Source organism: Arachis stenosperma, chromosome 10, assembly GCF_014773155.1.
Source record: "Arachis stenosperma cultivar V10309 chromosome 10, arast.V10309.gnm1.PFL2, whole genome shotgun sequence".
NCBI lineage: Eukaryota > Viridiplantae > Streptophyta > Magnoliopsida > Fabales > Fabaceae > Arachis > Arachis stenosperma.
Genome location: NC_080386.1, coordinates 27,298,977 through 27,305,839, shown reverse-complemented (window position 1 = coordinate 27,305,839; position 6,863 = coordinate 27,298,977). Strand labels below are relative to the sequence as shown.

General features: G+C 41.8%; 1 non-coding gene across 1 annotated transcript; it reads left to right on the top strand.

The window, feature by feature from the left end:
* The first annotated feature begins 5,830 nt into the window (after window positions 1–5,830).
* On the top strand, window positions 5,831–5,938 carry LOC130959003 (small nucleolar RNA R71). Its single transcript, XR_009078102.1, has one exon. It is a non-coding gene; the product is annotated as a small nucleolar RNA R71 (small nucleolar RNA).
* Window positions 5,939–6,863: the final 925 nt, after the last annotated feature.

The window sequence follows — 6,863 nt, the reverse complement described above, 5'->3', positions numbered from 1 at the left end:
GCCGGAATAAAATCCATCGATCCTTTTGCGTCTGTCACTAACGCCCCGCCTGCTAGGAGTTTGAAGCACGTCACAGTCATTCAATCATTGAATCCTACTCAGAATACCACAGACAAGGTTAGACCTTCCGGATTCTCTTGAATGCCACCATCAGTTCTTGCCTATACCACGAAGACTCTGATCTCACGGAATGGCTGGCTCGTTTGTCAGGCGAGCACTCGGTTGTCAGGCGATCAACCATGCATCGTGTATCAGGAATCCAAGAGATATTCACTAAGCCTCGGATGCTTGTAGAACAAGAGTGGTTGTCAGTCACTTTGTTCATGAGTGAGAATGATGATGAGTGTCACGGATCATCACCTTCATCAAGTTGAAGAACAAGTGATATCTTGGAACAAGAACAAGCGGAGTTGAATAGAAGAACAATAGTAATTGCATTAATACTCGAGGTACAGCAGAGCTCCACACCTTAATCTATGGTGTGTAGAAACTCCACCGTTGAAAATACATAAGAACAAGGTCTAGGCATGGCCGTGAGGCCAGCCTCCCAATGATCAAAGGATCTAAAATAATCCCAAGATGTCAAATACAATAGTAAAAGGTCCTACTTATAGAAAACTAGTAGCCTAAGGTGTACAAAGATGAGTAAATGACATAAAAATCCACTTCCGGGCCCACTTGGTGTGTGCTTGGGCTGAGCAATGAAGCATTTTCGTGTAGAGACTCTCCTTGGAGTTAAACGCCAGCTTTGGTGCCAGTTTGGGCGTTTAACTCCCATTTTGGTGCCAGTTCCGGCGTTTAACGCTGGAATTTCTTGAGGTGACTTTGAACGCCGGTTTGGGCCATCAAATCTTGAGCAAAGTATGGACTATCATATATTGCTGGAAAGCCCAGGATGTCTACTTTCCAACGCCATTGAGAGCGCGCCAATTGGGCTTCTGTAGCTCCAGAAAATCCACTTTGAGTGCAGGGAGGTCAGAATCCAACAGCATCTGCAGTCCTTTTGAGTCTCTGGATCAGATTTTTGCTCAGATCCCTCAATTTCAGCCAGAAAATACCTGAAATCACAGAAAAACACACAAACTCATAGTAAAGTCCAGAAAAGTGAATTTTAACTAAAAACTAATAAAAATATACTAAAAACTAACTAGATCATGCTAAAAACATACTAAAAATAATGCCAAAAAGCGTACAAATTATCCGCTCATCACAACACCAAACTTAAATTGTTGCTTGTCCCCAAGCAACTGAAGATCAAATAGGATAAAAAGAAGAGAATATGCAATGAACTCCAAAAACATCTATGAAGATCAGTATTAATTAGATGAGCGGGGCTTTTAGCTTTTTGCCTCTGAATAGTTTTGGCATCTCACTTTATCCTTTGAAATTCAGAATGATTGGCTTCTTTAGGAACTCAGAATCCAGATAGTGTTATTGATTCTCCTAGTTAAGTATGATGATTCTTGAACACAATTACTTATTGAGTCTTGGCTGTGGCCCAAAGCACTCTGTCTTCCAGTATTACCACCGGATACATACATGCCACAGACACATAATTGGGTGAACCTTTTCAGATTGTGACTCAGCTTTGCTAAAGTCCCCAATTAGAGGTGTCCAGGGTTCTTAAGCACACTCTTATTGCCTTGGATCACAACTTTATTTCTTTCTTTTTCTTTCTTTTTCTTTCTTTTTCTCTTTTTTTTTTCGGTTTTTTTTTTCGCCTCTTCTCTTTTTTTTTTGTATTCACTGCTTTTTCTTGCTTCAAGAATCATTTTTATGATTTTTCAGATCCTCAGTAACATGTCTCCTTTTTCATCATTCTTTCAAGAGCCAACATTCATGAACCACAAATTCAAAAGACATATGCACTGTTCAAGCATACATTCAGAAGACAAAAGTGTTGCCACCACATCAAAGTAATTAACTGTTATAAAATTCAAATTCATGCAATTCTTATCTTTTTCAATTAAGAACATTGTTAATTTAAGAAAGGTGATGGATTCATAGGACATTCATAACTTTAAGGCATAGACACTAAGACACTAATGATCATAAGACACAAACATAGATAAACATAAAGCATAATTTTCGAAAAACAGAAAAATAAAGAACAAGGAGATTAAAGAACGGGTCCACCTTAGTGATGGCGGCTTGTTCTTCCTCTTGAAGGTCTTATGGAGTGCTTGAGCTCCTCAATGTCTCTTCCTTGTCTTTGTTGCTCCTCTCTCATGATTCTTTGATCTTCTCTAATTTCATGGAGGAGGATGGAATGTTCTTGGTGCTCCACCCTTAGTTGTCCCATGTTGGAACTCAATTCTCCTAGGGAGGTATTTACTTGCTCCCAATAGTCTTGTGGAGGAAAGTGCATCCCTTGAGGTATCTCAGGGATCTCATGATGAGAGGGGTCTCTTGTTTGCTCCATCCTTTTCTTGGTGATGGGCTTGTCCTCATCAATGGGGATATCTCCTTCTATGTCAACTCCTACTGAATAACAGAGTTGACAGATGAAATGAGGAAAGGCTAACCTTGCCAAGGTGGAAGACTTGTCCGCCACCTTGTAGAGTTCTTGGGCTATAACCTCATGAACTTCCACTTCTTCTCCAATCATGATGCTATGAATCATGATGGCCCGGTCTAGAGTAACTTCGAACCGGTTGCTAGTGGGAATGATTGAGCGTTGGATGAACTCCAACCATCCTCTAGCCACGGGTTTGAGGTCATGCCTTCTCAATTGAACCGGCTTGCCTCTTGAATCTCTCTTCCATTGTGCGCCCTCTTCACATATGACTGTGAGGACTTGGTCCAACCTTTGATCAAAGTTGACCCTTCTAGTGTAAGGATGTTCATCTCCTTGCATCATGGGCAAGTTGAATGCTAACCTTACATTTTCCGGACTAAAATCCAAGTATTTCCCCCGAACCATAGTAAGATAATTCTTTGGATCCGGGTTCACACTTTGATCATGATTCTTGGTGATCCATGCATTGGCATAGAACTCTTGAACCATCAAGATTCCGACTTGTTGAATGGGGTTGGTAAGCACTTCCCAACCTCTTCTTCGGATCTCATGGCGGATCTCCGGATATTCACCCTTTTTGAGTGAAAAGGGGACCTCGGGGATCACCTTCTTCAAGGCCACAACATCATAGAAGTGATCTTGATGCACCCTTGAGATGAATCTATCCATCTCCCATGACTCGGAGGTGGAGGCTTTTGCCTTCCCTTTCCTCTTTCTAGAGGTTTCTCCGGCCTTGGATGCCATAAATGGTTATGGAAAAATGAAAAAGCAACGCTTTTACCACACCAAACTTAAAAGGTTTGCTCGTCCTCGAGCAAAAGAAGAAAGAAGAGAGTAGAAGAAGAAGAAATGAGGGAGAAGGAGATGGCTTATGTATTCGGCCAAGGAGGGGGGGAAGTGGTGTTTAGGTTGTGTGAAAATGAAGGGGTGAAGAAGGGTATTTATAGGAGAGAGGGGAGATGGGGTTCGGCCATTATGGGTGGGTTTGGGAGGGAAAGTGGTTTGAATTTGAAGGGTGAGGTTGGTGGGGTTTTATGAAGGATGGATGTGAGTGGTGAAGAGAAAGATGGGATTTGATAGGTGAGGGGTTTTTGGGGAAGAGGTATTGAGGTGATTGGTGAATGGGGGAAGAAGAGAGAGAGTGGTGGTGGGGTAGGTGGGGATCCTGTGGGGTTCACAGATCCTGTGGTGTCAAGGAAAAGTCATCCCTGCACCAATTGGCATCAAAAATCACATTTTGAGCCATTTCTGGCGTTAAACGCCGGGCTGATGCCCATTCCTGGCGTTTAACGCCAGGTTCTTGCCCTTTTCTGGCGTTTAACGCCAGTCTGGTGCCTCTTTCTGGCGTTAAACGCCCAGAATGGTGCCAGACTGGGCGTTAAACGCCCAACTGCTAGCCTCACTGGCGTTTAAACGCCAGTGAATTCTTCCTCTAGGGTGTGCTGTTTTTCTTCCTGTTTTTCATTCTGTTTTTGCTTTTTCAATGGATTTTGTGACTTCTTATGATCATCAACCTACAAAAAACATAAAATAACAAAGAGAAATATATAAAATATAATCATTGGGTTGCCTCCCAACAAGCGCTTCTTTAATGTCAGTAGCTTGACAGAGGGCTCTTATGGAGCCTCACAGATACTCAGAGCAATGTTGGGACCTCCCAACACCAAACTTAGAGTTTGAATGTGGGGGTTCAATACCAAACTTAGAGTTTGGTTGTGGCCTCCCAACACCAAACTTAGAGTTTGACTGTGGGGGCTCTGTTTGACTCTGATTTGAGAGAAGCTCTTCATGCTTCCTCTCCATGGTGACAGAGGGATATCCTTGAGCCTTAAACACAAAGGATTCTTCATTCACTTGAATGATCAGTTCACCTCCATCAACATCAATCACAGCCTTTGCTGTGGCTAGGAAGGGTCTACCAAGGATGATGGATTCATCCATGCACTTCCCAGTCTCTAGGACTATGAAATCAGTAGGGATGCAATGGTCTTCAACTTTTACCAAAACATTCTCTACAAGTCCATGAGCTTGTTTTCTTGAGTTGTCTGCCATCTCTAGTGAGATTCTTGCAGCTTGTACCTCAAAGATCCCTAGCTTCTCCATTACAGAGAGAGGCATGAGGTTCACACTTGACCCTAAATCACACAGAGCCTTCTTGAAGGTCATGGTGCCTATGGTACAAGGTATGGAAAACTTCCCAGGATCTTGTCTCTTTTGAGGTAATTTCTGCCTAGACAAGTCATCCAGTTCTTTGGTGAGCAAAGGAGGTTCATCCTCCCAAGTCTCATTTCCAAATAACTTGTCATTCAGTTTCATGATTGCTCCAAGGTATTTAGCAACTTGCTCTTCAGTGACATTCTCATCCTCTTCAGAGGAAGAATACTCATCAGAGCTCATGAAAGGCAGAAGTAAGTCCAATGGAATCTCTATGGTCTCATTTTGAGCCTCAGATTCCCATGGTTCCTCATTAGGGAACCCATTGGAGGTCAGTGCACGCCCATTGAGGTCTTCCTCAGTGGCGTTCACTTCCTCTCTTCCCTCTCTAGATTCGGCCATGGTTATGGCTTTGCACTCTCCTTTTGGATTTTCTTCTGTATTGCTTGGGAGAGTACTAGGAGGGAGTTCAGTAATTTTCTTGCTCAGCTGTCCCACTTGTGCCTCCAAATTCCTGATGGAGGACATTGTTTCAGTCATGAAACTTTGAGTGGTCTTAATTAGATCAGAGACCATGGCTGCTAAGTCAGAGGGGTTCTGTTTAGAATTCTCTGTCTGTTGCTGAGAAGATGATGGAAAAGGCTTGCCATTGCTAAACCTGTTTCTTCCACCATTATTGTTGAAACCTTGTTGAGGTCTCTCTTGATTCTTCCATGAGAAATTTGGGTGATTTCTCCATGAAGAATTATAGGTGTTTCCATAGGGTTCTCCTAGGTAATTCACCTCTTCCATTGAAGGGTTCTCAGGATCATAAGCTTCTTCTTCAAATGAAGCATCTTTAGTACTGCTTAGTGCATTTTGCATTCCAGACAGACTTTGAGAAATCAAATTAACTTGTTGAGTTAATATCTTGTTCTGAGCCAAAATGGCATTCAGAGCATCAATCTCAAGAACTCCTTTCTTCTGACTTGTCCCATTGTTCACAGGATTTCTTTCAGAAGTGTACATGAATTGGTTATTTGCAACCATTTCAATTAGTTCCTGAGCCTCTGTAGGCGTCTTCTTCAGATGAAGAGATCCTCCAGCAGAGCTATCCAAAGACATCTTGGATAGTTCAGAGAGACCATCATAGAAAATACCTATGATGCTCCATTCAGAAAGCATGTCTGAGGGACATTTTCTGATTAATTGTTTGTATCTTTCCCAAGCTTCATAGAGGGATTCTCCATCCTTTTGTCTGAAGGTTTGGACTTCCACTCTAAGCTTACTCCATTTTTGAGGTGGAAAGAACTTTGCCAAGAAGGCATTGACTAGCTTTTCCCAAGAGTCCAGGCTATCTTTAGGTTGTGAGTCCAACCATATTCTAGCTCTGTCTCTTACAGCAAAAGGGAATAGCATCAGTCTGTAGACCTCAGGGTCAACCCCATTAGTCTTGACTGTGTCACAGATTTGCAAGAACTCAGCTAAAAACTGATGAGGATCTTCCATTGGAAGTCCATGGAACTTGCAATTCTGTTGCATTAGAGAAACTAATTGAGGCTTAAGCTCAAAGTTGTTTGCTCCAATGGCAGGGATAGAGATGCTTCTCCCATAGAAATTGGGAGTAGGTGCAGTAAAGTCACCCAGCACCTTCCTTGCATTGTTGGCATTGTTGTTGTTTTCGGCTGCCATGGGTTCTTCTTCTTTGAAGAATTCGGTTAGGTCCTCTACAGAGAGTTGTGCCTTAGCTCCTCTTAGCTTTCGCTTCAAGGTCCTTTCAGGTTTAGGGTCAGCTTCAACAAGAATGCCTTTGTCTCTGCTCCTGCTCATATGAAAGAGAAGAGAACAAGAAAATGTGGAATCCTCTATGTCACAGTATAGAGATTCCTTGAGGTGTCAGAGGAAAAGAAAAATAGAAGAAAGAAGAAGGAGAAAAATTCGAACTTTAATTAGATGGAGTTCGAATTGTGCATTAAGAAGGAGTGATACTCCATAAATAGAAGGATGTGAGAAGGAGGGAAGAGAATTTTCGAAAATTAAGTTAAAAAGATGTCAAAAACATTTTGAAAAGCACTAATTGATTTTCGAAAAAAAAAGTGGGAAAGAAGTAAAGTGATTTTTGAAAAAGATTTTGAAATTAGAAATTAAAAAGATTTGATTGAAAACTATTTTGAAAAAGATGTGGTTAAGAAGATATGATTGAAAAGATTTG